At 39.6% G+C, this 16,335-nt stretch overlaps 2 non-coding genes across 2 annotated transcripts; both read right to left on the reverse strand.

Annotated features, from left to right (window-relative positions):
• Positions 1–76: 76 nt before the first annotated feature.
• Positions 77–183, reverse strand: LOC117283870. The gene has a single exon (XR_004514905.1). It is a non-coding gene; the product is annotated as a U6 spliceosomal RNA (small nuclear RNA).
• Positions 184–276: 93 nt separating this feature from the next.
• Positions 277–383, reverse strand: LOC117283871. The gene has a single exon (XR_004514906.1). It is a non-coding gene; the product is annotated as a U6 spliceosomal RNA (small nuclear RNA).
• Positions 384–16,335: the final 15,952 nt, after the last annotated feature.

Consider the following 16,335-nt stretch of genomic DNA (forward strand, 5'->3'; position numbering starts at 1 on the left):
GCTATTTTTCCTCCAGTGAGGATGGTCAGCTCCTTTGTCAAAGATGAGGTAGCTGAGTACATCTGTGTTTGTTTTTAAAGACATGGAACTCTTCACGAATTTGCGTGTCATCCTTGTGCAGGGGCCATGCTAATCTTCTCTGTATCGTTGCAATTTTAGTATATGTGCTGCCGAAGCGAGCACTACAGTACTTTTTACTGAGATCCATAGATCCAGTGAGGATGGTCAGCTCCTTTGTCAAAGATGAGGTAGCTGAGTACATCTGTGTTTGTTTTTAAAGACATGGAACTCTTCACGAATTTGCGTGTCATCCTTGTGCAGGGGCCATGCTAATCTTCTCTGTATCGTTGCAATTTTAGTATATGTGCTGCCGAAGCGAGCACTACAGTACTTTTTACTGAGATCCATAGATCCTTGCAGTTTGTCTCTGAGAAGCTCAGTTTGGCTGGTGGCTATGTTGATCCTGGCTACACTCAGTTGCGTAGGTCAGCTGGGGACTGCCTGAGGTAAGCTGGACTCAGAGTGGGCAGTTAGATCTTGCTCTTCATCCTCTTCCTAGAGCTGGGGCCCAACATGGCATGAGACAGCAGAGACACAGAGAAAAGGCAAGTCCCACAAGGGCTTTTAAAGACTTTGGTCACAAAGTACTTACTAACATTCCTTTGACTAGCAAGTCACACAGTCTAACCCAAGCCAAGGGGTAGGGAAATGTTAAATAAAGCAGGTGAGTGCAGAAAGAGCTCAAGAATTGGGCCATTGATAGGATCTGCTAGACCCCATTCTTCCTTTGGAAATGGAAAGCTGCAATTTGGCTCTCACCCACACTTGCATTGGTTGATCTCAGGAAGAGATTTGCCTCTTAGCGATGGAAATATCTAGGGTTGCATAGATCAGATGTTGAGGGAGGATTGGCAGAATCAGCAGAATCAGTTTCTTGGAGGAAATACTTGGGCCCTGTGTTGGGGCTATGAAATTAGAAACTCCAGGAATAGGACCCAAGAATCTGTAATCTGAAGTTTTTTGGGTGATTAATGTTTACTAAAGTTTGGAAAACATTGGTTTGGAGATAATCTTTGCCATGGTGTTCCTGATAGTCTCATCCCTATGTTACCTTCTCTTCTTTCCCCAAACTGCTGTCATTCATTACCTGAACCTGTTGTAGTGCCTGCAGGAGGATACTAATGCCTAGAGTAACAACCTTCTTAGATCCGTATGTGTGGAAAGCCCCAGAATAGACTACTATCCCTGCTGGTGCACGGAAACCTTATGTCAGGAATGGAAAACAGGAATAGGAGGTCACAGGTACATGCAAATATTAATCCTTTAGGTATGATGAACAGATACATGCTAGTAGATGACACATTTGTATTATCTCATTAATCAACATGAATCACTTGACTTCATAGCTAGAGGTAAAGAGAATAAAAAGTGCTTTCCAATATGTCTAAGAGAGTGAAAATCATACCTATGTGGTTGCAAGTTATTGGAGAAGTAGAACAGTATTATTCACCATTGTCAGAGAAATATCTGTCTGGGAGTATGTCATTCTTTTTAGCTTATGCATAAGATGGGAGATATATTTTTCCTCTTAGGAATTAATATAATTATGTTTTTATTGAAAATATAAAACATTTCAGTGGTGTGATATGATATAATTTAATATAACAACACCTAAAGGGAGATATTGCTTCCTCATTTTCATTTTATTTTGAGATAGTAAAACTGAGTTTGTAAGGTTTAGTTTCATCAGTTAATATCCCTAAGATGAAAACATCCGGAGTGTCATAACTCAGCACAACTATATGCTAACTGTGCATATTGTGTGTCACAAGCAGATAAACAAAAGAAAATAAAGGGAAAGGAGGTAATTGCTCACAGGATAGAGGAAGATATTATCCTGCCAGTTTCTTCCTGGAACTGTATGTATCATGTCCTGTGTTTGTGATGTAACACAGGGAGTCATTGCCAACAATGAATAGCATTATTGGGATTTCAGCAAGTTAAGTGCTAAAGAAATTTGAGTTCCGACACACCAGGCACACGCATAACACGAGAAATATATAATGCATCACCATGGCTGGTTGTGCCTGTGGCAGTTAAAATACCAATACTGACAGAGAAGCTCATCTGTTCATTTGATTATATCTTAGGGTTTAAATCTCTCTAACAGGTAGAGAGGGTGGTGGAAAAAGCTAGTTTACTCTGATTGATGTACAAAAAAGAGGTTTTGGTCTGCTTCTCATGTAAATATGAGGAATAAGCTTGGCTGAGTTTGGATTTCTTTTATTATCAGATAATAAATAGGTGGATTCTAAAAAAAAGAGAGGCGATGTAAAAGCCATGAAAGCTTTGAAGGTTGCTGAATGAACACACAGCACATTCGGTTACAGACATCTTTGTCATTGTGGCTGCCACTGTTTATTTGATAACTTGATCCTTTATGGCAGACAACTTAGAGTCATACTTTAGTCTTTCCTTTTCTCATACCCAATCCAGGAAAACCACCACTTCTTTTCTCAATGTTTCTACACTGCATCTTTTTCTTACTGTTGCTGTTTTGTTCACCAGTAGTCTTATCCTCTGTCTTTTGATCTTTGCCAAGACTGTCTAGCTGGCCTGTGTGCCTACAGTGCTGGAAGTCCTCCTTTACAGTTGCCATCTGTGGCTTTTTTACCTTTGCATCATAAAGTCTTCCATGGTGCACCATCCATTTATCCATGACAGCATCTGGCAAAGAGAGTGCACGAGGTGACTGGGCACATCATGGGGACACTTGCATGCATGTGCATCACACAGTTCCACAAAGGAAGAAATTAATAATCCAGGGAGCAATGATGGCACCTTTCTTTGTCCACATGTCCTGCATACAGTGGAGTTAGCCGAGGAAAGGAGTGAACAGCAGAAAGCCATGCCCTTCTGTACTTGCTTGCCTGGGCTTATGGGTTACACTGTCCAATTTTACCATACAAGCTCTAACAGGTAAGTAATTTACAAAGAAATAATAAGACAGTGGCAGAGCTGGAATTTTGTTTTCTTTTGGTACAAGCTCTTCATCAGTCGTATTATGTATGGGTCAGAAAGAATCATGATCAACTTGGATCTGTCAGAGTCATCTAAAAACCAAAAGAAAAAAGGAATTTATCAAGATTGTTAACAATTAATCTGTTCTACTGTGTAACAGTGAAATCTGTCTTGAGATAGTAACTAATGATAGTAGACCTATATAAGAAATACAAATTACATTTGTATGTGCAGTTTTTTTCTCAGTTACCTTTACTGAGTATAACTGATAAATGAAATCATATATATTTAAGGTATACAGTATACATTTATGTTATGCAATGATTCCTACAGTCAAGCAAATTAACGTATCCATCACCTCACATACTTACATAGCAATTTTTAATTTCTTCTCCTTAGGAACATTTTATAGTAGTCTGTCAAAACATACTCATAAACAGTAGTGCATCACCCAGAAAGAGATCAAAGCAGGTGAACACCATTCTTGATGACTTCTTGAAATCTCTATACATTACTGCATCTTTGAAAATGAAACATTGGCAATATACTGCTTTATAACCAACCTACTGTTTCTCTTAATGGAGTCTAGTAGACATCTTTTCACCTTAGTAAGTTCGTGTCTCCTCTGTATGGAGTTTTTAAGCTAAGGTGATGTACAGTGCAAACCCTAGCTCACAGGATACCTTTCGACTTCCTCATCGTGGCAGCCACTTCTTCACACTCAGGTTTCATACCAACCTTCTTTACTGTTTGTCCTTTGCTTCCTTTCACTAGACTCCCAGACTCATGAGCTGTGTGACTTTGGTGAAGTCACTTAACTTTTCTGGGTATCTCTCAGTCTCTCTTAGGCTCCCCTCACCCCTGTCATGGCTGATTTCAAACTGCTGGAATGAAGCAATCCTGCCTCAGCCTCCCAAGTGCTGGCGCTACAGGAAGGCAACACTAGCCCTGCTTCTCACTTCTTAAACAGAACTTGAACATAATTTAACAACTTTCTCTTGAAGATTTAGGATTATTAACATATAATTCCATTTGCATGGTCCTCTCATACAGAGTTATCTTTAAGTCCAACAGGATAGGATTAGGCAGTTTGTTTACCCCAATACAAAACGGTTCCAGAATTGCTACAATTTCAAATTCATGCTGTAATTTCATGCCCGACTTCACATGTGTTTCTTACAACCAAGTGGTGAACTAGTACTTCATACCACGTGTCACCTGCGTTCTTCTAGTCCCCATTTTTTTTTTTTTTTGATACTGGGAATTGAACTTGAGTTCTTGTGCTTGCAAGGTAGGAAGCAGAACCACTGAGCTAAATCCCCAGCCCGCAAACTTTAACTTGCTGACTGTAAGGTGCATTTGGCTGGGAAGAGGTACCTAGAGCACATAACTGCCCCAGACTGCATACCTTGGTTTTAAAAGGTTGCACACGTGGTTGGCATCAAATAGTGGGAGGGGAGTGCCTTGCCCAACATTGTACATCTTCAGCCAGTCTTCAGCAGGGTTCATTGACTCTAGTTCATCTCCGGTTTTCCTCAGGGCTGGTTACTCTCTTCTTCCTGGTCTTTGCTTAGCACCCACAGTGATTTTCTACATAGTTGCCCTGCTAAAAGCTCAGAATTTTATTTTGGCAGTGAGATTCCCAAGGCAATGTCTGTGTTTAGTCATGTCTCCCTCTCCGAATCTATCCACTGTCCAGTGTTGGTAGGTCAAAAGTTCTGAGTGGGATGGAACTTTAAGTTAAAAATCAGTTTTCCTGTTTTTTTCCTCCTGTGATCCTCCAAGTCTCATGTCTTGGCATTATAAGAAGTTGAGAGAAACTGGAATCCTGGGGGAAAAAATTGTCAGGAAGCAGTGTAATTCACATTTTCCACTGAGAATTTCACCTGCTGCTCTTATAGATGCCAGTTATCGATCTTGGAACAGAGGAATGCCTTGAAAGGGTGATTTTAATCCTTTGGCCAGAGAAGGAAATGGGAGGGGAAATCAAGAGAACAACTTACAAAGCCACCATTCAAAAATGTATCATATTTCAGGATTGCTTTGCAAACAACTGCTTCAGGTGGGGATTTCTTCTGCAGTAGACACGCTCAGTTTGGAGCTGGATCTCTCAGATGCATGATGTCCGACAGTTTACAGCTATACCCGACCAATACAGCGGGCAGCCATGTGGAGGTGAAATGTCTTCTTGATAGGTGAATTCAGGGCAAGGGAAATCGTAACATTCTCTACTTGTCTCTCGGCTGAAAAGCTAGAGAAGCAGAAAGGAGGTTGGCTTTACCTGCATTCTTTGCTTAGGGAGTAGAGAACGAAGCCGGCAACACCAGCTGTAAGAAGGTTTTGCGAAGTGATGAGCTCATTCATTCTCCTCTCCTTTCATACCTCCCTGTCAGTCTCCCCCTCAAATAATTAAATGCAAAAGCTACTTGAGTGCAGTGATAGGCTACAGATTTAAACCCATAAGAGTCAAGAACTGTAGAACTAAAAGTCCTTAGGGGGGCATTAACTTTGCCACTTTTATGTCAGTATAGTAAGCTATTCATTTAATGGCCTAATTTGTAATCACAAATACCATGGGAAATTTTGCTATGCCAACCTCTAGCTTTAGCTTTTTTTTCTGACTTGGTTGGTGGTTTTGAATAGTGTAACCATTTAGAAATTTGTTTTTAGCATTTAGCAGTCCAGATCACTGACAGATTGTTACTTATTAGTCACATTCTTTTCAACTCTCCGTCCTTCCCAATATAATAAATTTGGCAAAGTCTAATGAGAGTACGTGCATCTATAAAGATAAGATTAAATAACAGAGTTGTTCTGTTCTCATTTGCTTAGCTGATTTATATGGTCCAATGAAGACTGGATTACCTAGAGGGTAGTAACAGGAGTCATAACTAACCAGTAGTAAAGATTCTATTTAGAATTTGTATCTAAAGGACCACTCTGGTTGACTGAGTGCATTAAGGATTCCAGTTAATATATGCATACTTTTTGTCATGTGAGTTTGTAGGTCTTTGTCACTTGGCAATAGGCTTAATCATATGATTTACTTTATCTAGTCATATGCTTTAGCAAATGTGACAAACAGAAGCTTGGAAACCACTTGAAATTTTCTACTTGTTCTCATGAGAATATGCTTGGCCCAGCCTTCTAGTTTTGTAAGATAACCATTTCATTTCAGTCAAAGCCAGCCTAGACAAGCCACCTCCAACCCACACTGTAGCTAATTGTAACTGCATACACGAGTGCTTGTAGCTCTGCTCACCCTTACCTGGCCCAGATTAGCAGAACCAGTCAATTTGTAGACTTGAAACAAATAGTTCAGTAATGTTGTTTAAGCCAGACAGCTTTGGCACATCTGAAAGACAGCACGGTTTTGACAGTCGTTAATGGATATGCCTTCCCATCCACTTTCTAGCATCAGAAAATGAAGAATATGCTTCACTCACTTCTTTAAAAGAGTTTCTTTGAGGATATGAGCCTCACATGGTGGAGTTATACAGCACATGTCATTTAGCCCTGCTGCTGTTCTGCAACCCTGCTCTTGGAAGTTGCAGCAGTCCTTTGTACCTTCCATTCTTATTTCGCGTTGCAGGGAGATATTTTGACTAAAAATGCTCAGTACTAGTACTTCTCACAGCCTGCTTCCCTGTCCTTATTGCTGTCCCCATCCCCTTTCCCATTTGAGACTTGGCTAGGGAACGCAGCAGCTCTGCAAGCCTGAGATGATTTTGTGAATAAGGTCTTCGCTTTCCCGTCTCAAAATATGCTGAAGACGGAAAGGTTTTCTGACACACACCAGCAAGGTAGAAAGCCTCTGTAAGGAGCAGCTTTCGACTTGAAGGTGCATCTTGAAAGGTTTTACCAACTACCCTCCTTACTGCCAAGAAGTACCCTGTCTCTTCAGGATGAGGACAAATCATCTCCTCTCCGCCTGATGTGGAGTTCCCAAAGTACCGGATTCACATACCACAAATTTCATTTCTGACTACAAGGGTTTTAATCGTGTTATCATATGCCTCACAATCTGTTGCTAAGTCTGTTCATATGTAGTTTCCATTGACTGATTAATAGCCAGAGTTAAAGACCTGTGTTAGGGAGCATTAAAGATAGTAATGAGGGAATAAACTCCATTCTAATGGTTAACTTGGATAAAATGTAAACTGAAACTCTGTGATCAAGATCAAGTATACTAGATCTGTTTTTCTGAACTAAATTTTTTATTATCAGAGTCAAGGAGAAAACCCAGCTTGAACAATTTAAATGCCACCTTTAATAACCAACAGCATATTCTTAGCCATTGAAACTCTAGAGTGAATAACTATTTTTCAAGGAAGGCATAGATTCTTCTATTAGATGGCTGAACATTAAAATGCTGGAATTTAGACATTTTTATGAAAAAAACAAGCGCTGTTTCAATGATGAGTATGAAAGGTGCTTGGGCCTTTGGCTGACAGAACTTTTCAAAATACCAGCCACGAGATGGCAAGCAAAGAGGAACGAGTGGCCCACAGACTGTCTCAGAACACGTTCCTATAGAGTATAGAGTCTTATGTTGCCTGACTGGACTTTACATGAGTATATTTTTATTTTTAACTGGTACTCATATTGCTTCATTGTGCGTATATCATCCTTAGCAGTTGTTCGATATGCTGAGGTGGCATGAACTAGGTAGAGAGACCTGTATGACTGTGCCTGCAGGGAAGGGGAGAGATAGAGCTACCAAACTTGTGCTGAAATTCACTACTCATCATTTATTAGCTGTATGGCCTTCGATAGCTCTGAGTTTCAAGAATCTCATTTGCAGAGTGGAAAGTGGGGAGGTAACAGCTACATAGTTTAATAAGAGGACTAAATGAAATAGTACCTGTATGTAGGGTGGATTCTGGAGCAGGGCAGGCGCTTGATAAACATTCATACCCTATTTTGATCCTGCTTTCCCCCCGTTTTAACACTTAGAGAAGTTCCTGGTGTGCCTTGGTGGGAAGGACTGGGCACAGGGAATATTTTGAAGCATTCATACTCCTTGGAGCAGCTCTATGAAGCCAGCAGCCAGTTAATGAAGCCTGATTTCTTGGGTATTTGCCTCTTATGGCTGACTGACTTATTAACTGAATTATTCAAAGATTTTCATAATATGTTTGAATTTCTTATATGCATTCAGTGGCTAATGATTCCTAGCCAGGCCCAGTGCCTCAGCTGAGTGAGAAAAACAGATCTGTTTAAAAGATGAGAATTTTTTTAATTTTTAAAAAATGAGTATTATATCCTAATGGAGACATAGACTTATTAATTTAGGACTCATTTGAAATTGGATTTGTCAGGTACTGACAGTGAAACTAGCCAGACAGCCTAGGAGAAAAGTTGTTTATTACAGTATTTTGGGGGGAATTCCAAGAGCCATTGATCACAAAAGTGGAGGAAATTGCATACCTGAGCATTACAGTCTGTAGGGGAAAAGTTATGTTGGTCATTTTAAAGCCAGAAACAGTCCCATTTGTCTAAACTCCTACTAATGCCATTATTTTATATTACCATTAAGGTTAAAAATATGATCTATAAAGATGTCATATCAATTTAGGATGTTTCCATTATAAGCTCCCGGCCCTGGTGCTGAGCTTGGGACTAACCATCCATCACAGAGAGGAACTCCTTACAGTCCCCTAAAGTATTACGTGTCTGTTTTAAACACAAATATGTACCAGGTATTCCTGTGGCTATCTCGAGAGAGACACCTGTGCTGCTGAAAAATGACCCTATTTGAAGTAACTGCTAGGTTCATATTAAAAATACAGTAAGGAGAAATTGTTCCTGACTTTGAGTAATATTTTTCTATTTTAATAAGAAAGAATAGTGGATTAGATAGGTTATCAAGAAGGGAGCAGTTCCCCTCTGGATCCTAGTTATTTTTTCTTTTTCTGATTCGAAGTATTTAAGGGATCAAAATAAAGTCCCCAAATTAAGAATAGTTCACCTCTTAAATGTTGACCTACTCTTAATCTAGGAACTTTTTTCTATTGGCAGCTACTTTAGCAGGTGGGAAAAAGTCTGTCTAGAGATGGCTTCCTACTTAGGGAAGAGGACAAGGGGAATATCCGGATGGAGAGATGTGTATTTCATTCTATCAGGTGTCTTGTTAGCAAGACTTACACATGTGGGTTGTTTCTCTCCAAAAAGATGACCACTCCCCTGACCCCCATACCCTTTGAAGATGGCTCATTTCTGAGAATGTTTTAAAAACTTAAACATTTCTGCTGTCTCCTCTCAGTGAAATTTTCTATCCAGAGCTGCTGTGTTTTGAGATTGTTTTTCTTTCCCAAGAAATAGGATACTTTGGGAAGCCCTTCATCTCAGGGGAACGTCAAAGGAGAAACGTGCGTCAGATTAGCAGCTCTCACGATTGGGACATGGACTTTGAGATGGGGTAGCTAAGGCAAAAGTCCAAATGTATGTTAACTCCCTAAATACTGAGTATGTAGCATGGCTCACATGGATGTTTATTAGTTCTTTGTTTCAAATGCGTATTTGTGGTTATTCCGAAGAAAATACAAATTCATGTAAGGGTATTCCCAATCTTTTATTAAAAGTACACCAACTCTATGCAATTTTTACATAAAAATGGAGCTCTTTGTTTTTCCAGCTTTAATTGAGTTTGTTGGTACATTTTAGGGATACAGTACAGTTACATTCATTGTTGGGAATTTGTACCTCTATGGCATGTCTTGGTTCTCATTTTTTCCCCTCGTCCCTGCCCTCCCTTCACCCCTTCCTCCCCTCCCCATTTACAAACACTTTATTTCCATCTTTTCGTTATCTCACTTTTTTTAATTTTCCCTTATTACCCTTCCCCTACCCATCCCACCTTCAAAATGGAGCTCTTTGAGTTTAAAATGTGTGTGGGGGGCTTGCCCTAAGATAGAAATAACTTTGCTGGAAAAGTAATCTGCAAATCAGGAGGAAACACAGATTCATATGAAGACTAATGAACTAAAACAGGCGAATTACACAATCAGATACATAAAATGGCAGTAATCAAGACGAACTGGGAAACAGTTTCGGTCATCCTGATACCTAGGGGACTTTAACAACGCCATCTCTTCTACTCTGTGGAGCGGCTGTTCTGCTCCAGCTGGTGTTGCCTGGGGCCATACTTACCTGACTTCAGTGCTTCCAGGCACTCACACGCGTTACAGTCTGGCAGGGACAGCCAGACTGTGCTCTCATCCGATGCTATCACAGAGTCTGTCCCTCTCCATGCGGAATCACTCATACAGTTAGCAGCCGCCTTATATCGTAGGCCAGGCTCCCGAAAACACAAAGGCTAGGTATTCTCAAGGTTGAGGTCTGGCACGGTATCATTCCTTCCACATTCTGAGGTCAACCCAGAGTCACTGTGCATCAGCGTGATTCGTGTATACAAAGGAGTAAATATCTGAAGGGTAAGGTTCCTTGAGAACCATCATTAGAGAACAGTTACCAGACCCTGTTATGGTCATGTCCAAAGAACAGTGTGGCTAGGATGTTTCTGCTAAACTGTGCTGCTAGACACTCGTAAATGCCACTATTAGCCTCTTAAAATTAGTTTGCTACTGTTACTCGTATTTTTAACACCATTCCTTTAAGTGTTTCTCCATTCCTTTAAGGTGCTGATCCAATACATATGTCCACGTTCTAGCTGTCACAGAGCTCTCTTGATGGTCTCTTTTCTAGAAGGCAGGGATTTCCCTTTTGAGGATTCGGGTGACTATGTGACCCTGTTTCCCCGAGATGGTCCTAGTTTATGCTTATTATTCTGGCAACATTATTAACTGTGCCTCCTTTAACTGAACTTTCCAGTGTGGATGATACATTATCTCGTTATCCTATAATCAAGACCCACACAATGGGGGGTTCTTCAAAAGTAAGCACGGGGTTCACCCAAGATTTCCAAAAGATGGAAATGGACACTTCCGCTGCTGCTGCCTGCCAGGATCTGCGAACACTCTTTTGTGGCTGGATCTAAGAAACAGTAGACAACATGGCCAAATAGGAAAAGTTCTATTAAGTGCCTTCCTATTTAAAGAAGGTATGCAGGCAAAGGAATGAAAAGGTAGTACAGGATGAAAGGGTAGTACACATTTAACCATGAGTAGATACCATGAACTTTACTTCTATCATTCGTTTTGCCTTGTGAGCAAAAATTTTGTTCATGTCTGTGATCTTTTCTCCCCAAAATGATGATTTTTCTCCACCCTCATGTCTCTTGTGAAAATCACTGGTTTTTTCAGAATCCTATCATGGTATTGAAAACAGCCTGTAACTCCTGTTATGGGTTGAAAAATAGCCTCAATATTTAGTAAAATCTCTCATGTTGAATACTAAAACCTGAGTCCTAGTCCAAACCTGTGTTAAACTGGATGTATTAGCACAGATTGTGCTTACCTAGTCATGAATGGAGGGATAACATGGGGCCTCTAAATTCCAGGAGGCCCTCTATAAGAAAGAGGAGGGTGTAGTTAAGCAGAAGTCAGTTCTTTAACCACAACCTGGACTTATACGCTAACTAAAAGGTTAATTCCTACAGAAAGACATTAAGCTTTAAATGTGATGAGTAATGGTGTAGAGAAAGCATAAGGTATTATAGAAGTACACTTTGGGAGACCTGTTCCACAGTCCTGAAGTTTTCTGTCGGAAGTCACACTGGAGTAAAAGGTGAAAACGAAACCTGGGTGTGTTTTCTATGTTTAGGACTAAGTTTGGGGGCATGAGAAAGAGCAACACAATACAATGAATATTTCTCTATCAGTGACCCGGTTCTAACTCTTCCCTGTGAATCTAGGTATACCCGAATTAAAACTTGCGATTAGTGAAAGGAGGCTCTTTCTATCCTTCAAATATTAAAAGAGAAGCAAAATATTTCATGATTTTTATGAAATGCAAACTACTTTGGGCTTTCTGTCCATGGGTTTTTATAGTACTGACATCTATGATCTTCTCTGTTTAAATCTCTTTCCCCACCCTATCTGTACATTTTCACACTCTAGATCAGCTGTGACCAGTATTGCCCATTTCGTGTTTCAGGATGGTAGTAAGTGCCTGTATCATACTCCACTGCCCATACCGTGAACTTCCTGTTCAGAGGGAAGAGTAGTGATAATGAAATCCATCTGGGCGGGAGCTTAAAATAGCGCCCATGTGTCATTTTGCAGTTAGGAATCTGGATCTGGCTAATGGGGTATTATCAATCAGGAGATAAAATTAAAATCCTACTAGAAACTGCTCCTGCCAGAAAGAGTGGATTTTGCAACAGCTGTTTTCTATTAGACCCCATTGTGTTCTTCAGCAGAAAATTACATAGATCAGAAATGTACGGTTAACAGTTTCTCCAGAAGAGGTTATAAACTAGACTGTTGCCCTCTGAACATATTCCATATTGCCAGGGAAGGAGAGGAAACACTGAGCTTAGACATAGCGGACATTTTGTGGCAGTTTTCTGCTCTCCCTTGGAAGCTCACGAGCTCCCTCTGAGAGAATAAACATATTTTTGTGATCCTAGGCTAGGGAAATGACCTTTTGAACTCTGAAAGAGAAAATATTAAAGATTTTACCTGTCTAGTGTCTCCTCACAGCCTGCTTTTGATTGGTTCCAGAATTCATTAAGTCTTTAGAGAGGAAAAATTAGCTGAAGGAGGGATAGAGGGAGGAGACAGGAGTGTAACACTCAGCAAGCACCGTGTCTGGGTTCCAAATGAAGAGAAGCTATTTGAAATGAACAGCTAAAAGGCAGCCCATGCATTCTCCTGCAATTGCAGCTCAGCAAATGAAACTTGGTGTGCTTGAAGACTGGCTCTGTACTGATGTTCTTGGCTTATGGAAAAGAATGTGCTCATAGCCTTCCTTTTTTTCTTTCTCTAACAGATGACAGTAATAAGGAGAACTAAAATCACACAGGTCTGCATATGAAAGGGAACTATTTTTAAAAAAATAAAAAGACATCACTCAGTGCCATCTGCTGAGGTACAGTAATGTTTTGTAACAGGTTTTAGAAAAAGCACATTAAACGGCTTCATCTGTGCTTATCCTTGCCAGTTAGTCAAGTTATAGTTGTGGCTCTCCTTGAATCATGTAATTATTTCTAATTTATCTCTAAAATTAAGTGTCTCGAATACAATTTTAATTGGGATTTCATTAGGTACTTATTATACCATGTGTCAAATGATAGTTGATTATTCTGCACAAGGATAGAGAATTTGAAAAAGATAGTAGGAGAATGATGGGCACTTCTGAAAGCTGACGGTGCTCAATAAATATGCCTTAAAATAATCAGTTGGTATATAATTAATGCGTAATTACTGCAATTAAACTCTATTTATGGAACCCTGCTGTGTTGTTTCCCATCGTAAGCTTAAATATGATTGTTGTTCTTTTGCCCAAATAAAATTAATATAATAAGTGAAAAACAAAATAAATATAGGCTTGGATAACAGAGAGGAAAATATTTTCCTTTTATTACAATAAAGTGACATGAAGAGAAAAATTGACTTTCATAAGGAAAAGGGGTATGAGACTTTAAAAATACCTTTTGCACCTCAGTGAGTCAGGCATTTTCAGCTGGATGAGGGAAAAACAGGTTGCTGATCTAAACAACCCAACACTGAGAAACCAAGATGAGGATTCTTGCCACAGACACCTTCACCATGTGGGTGCTGTTTTAATTTTTCTCTATAACTTCAGCATGTAGGGAAGCAGCTGGCTGTGGTAAATATTCCAAAAAATACACATTGCACTATTAAGACTGGGTCTTTTCTGTCTTGAGTGACAGTGAACATAGATGATTTTATAGAGGATGATGGCAAAACAATTATAAAGGGAGGCAAAACCCAACAGATTCGATTAAATGTGTTCCCTCCATCAAAATAAGCATTTCTGACTTTGCTTCTGGGAAAGTTGTATAAAAGGCATCAGATTTTCCCTTCTGCCTGAATCAATTTGAAAATATATTAGACAAAATATATGGACTGATGTTTTTGCTATTGTGGACATCAAGCAAGAGGGGCAGTTTCCTGAGAGCTAAGACGCAGATGAGAGGAGACATGGTTACCCTAGCCTACTTGGTCTGGAGAGTTTTTAGGCTATGGTGTGTGACAGGGAACATAGTTGGAGCTGGGCAGTTTCTCTGCAGTAAGGGCAGAGCTAGGGATCCAAATAGAAAAGGTATCTAGAGTTTACAGAAGACGTGCCCAGAAAGAACTTCAGAGATCGGCACAGATCTCCCTTGAAGCTTCAGCTGAATAATGGTTAGTGCATGTTAATAGGGAAGATTCTTGGGGCCATGGAAAGAGCTATCTGAAAGAATTAGAAGGAATAAACACCAGGACAAGCAAAAGGGCTGGGAATAGCTCTTGTTCTTACCAGAAACAGTAGAAAAGCTGATAACATAAGGTCATCAGGGAGAGTATTCAGAAGAGCTCTAAGTCAGTAAGTGGCAAAATTAATTGCAAACTAAACATTGCTCTGTTTTCACTAAACCTTAAAAGAAAGACCTAAAATGATAAATTTATTTCCAAGTGGCTATGTCCTGAAACAAAGCTCAAGAATATGTATAACTGTACAGAAATATCTAGAACTATCTAGAAACTAACAAGGTAAATTTACACTAAAAGTTATTAAGAAGGCAAAAAGACAGGAAAATCTGATCCATGATGAATAGAAAACTCAGTTGATTGAGAAGACTAACTTCACTAACTGAAAAATGAGCAGAGAGACAAATCTTCTTTCCCTAGAATAACTATAAATCTGGACAACAGTGTTTTAAAAAAGCAGATATTTATGGCTCTCGAAATCACCCAAAGCAAAAAATAAGTTGACAAGCATGGTAACATTGGGAACCTGACCCTGTTCTTGCCTGGAGCTGTTCTCTTTTAGCCAGCTTGGTTGGCAAATAGTTCTATAATGTGAGGCAGGGTTTGAAATCCAGTGGTTCTCTGGGAAAAGGTTGTCACCAGAATTTTTAAAATGAAAGATGAAAAGCCCACTCCCAACAGTATTCTTAGTAAAAGTTCTGATCTTAGAAGCAAGTAAATGAGGAAGGTCTGTTACTTCTTATCTGAGTTGCAGTTACATTTAGGACAAATAACAGACTAATGGATCAACTAGAAGTTAAACAGAGATCATAGGTATGAGATAGCCATAAAAGGAATAATTGATAATTCTTATATACCTGCTAACTTTATTGTACATGTACCTGGGAGAGCCATGGCAGTCCAGTCCACTTGTCTGTCCTGGCTAAGTAGGAAGTCACATACCTGTACAGTGTAGATGCAACAGAACACAGCAGAAAATGAAATCTGGAGTAAGGCTGAAAGTCCTTTCAGAGTTTCAAAATTTGAGGAAACCTACATGCAGATCTAGTGATTACCAGTGTAAGGCTTCTTGGCTCAAAGAGTTTGAGTAAAATCTCTGATGAGTCATTGGCTTACTGTCACAAGGAAGCATAACCACAAGGAAGCAAGCTTAAAGAAAAAAAGATACAAAAATTACTGTGCAGCATATTCAGGGGAAACTGATTCCACAGATTTAGTGTTAATGTTCTAAAACAAAACAGAAAATTAGCAACTGTTGGAGAAAATATCAAAATCCATGATCACTGTATTATCTCAGATGTTCAGTTTTTATTTATTATTATTATTATTATTTTTTTTTTTTGTTACCAGGGATTGAACTCAGGACCTTGCACTTGTGAGGCAGGAGATGGCACCACTAAACTAAATCCCTGGCCCTCAGATGTTCAGTTTTTATTTATTATTATTATTATTATTTTTTTTTTTTGTTACCAGGGATTGAACTCAGGACCTTGCACTTGTGAGGCAGGAGATGGCACCACTAAACTAAATCCCTGGCCCTCAGATGTTCAGTTTTTAACAAAACAATAAAACATACAAAGAAATAGGAAGGGGTTACCCATACTTGAAAAAAACAAAGCAAAACAAAACAAACCCCAGTCAACAGAAACTGTGTGAGTCCAGATGTTTAATTTAGCAAAGAAAGGTTTCAAAACAGTTGTACATATGTTCGAGGAACTAAAGGAAGCCAAGTGTAAAAAACTAAAGGAGGCATGATGACAACGACTTGGTAACATCACCGGATGAGATCTGAGGAAGTCCCTGAAGAGGAGATGAGGACCCAAACATGCTCTACCAAGTAAGTTCTTGATTGTCACCATAGAAAAAGAATTGCTGGATGCTTCCGTGAGAAGCCTATGAAGATTTACTCGGCAGAGTTGGAAGTAGGAAAGAATAGGAAAAGGATTCCAGCTTGAGCAAATGGAGGGGATTCACT

Source organism: Fukomys damarensis, unplaced genomic scaffold (assembly GCF_012274545.1).
Source record: "Fukomys damarensis isolate Sample0158 unplaced genomic scaffold, DMR_v1.0_HiC HiC_scaffold_31, whole genome shotgun sequence".
NCBI lineage: Eukaryota > Metazoa > Chordata > Mammalia > Rodentia > Bathyergidae > Fukomys > Fukomys damarensis.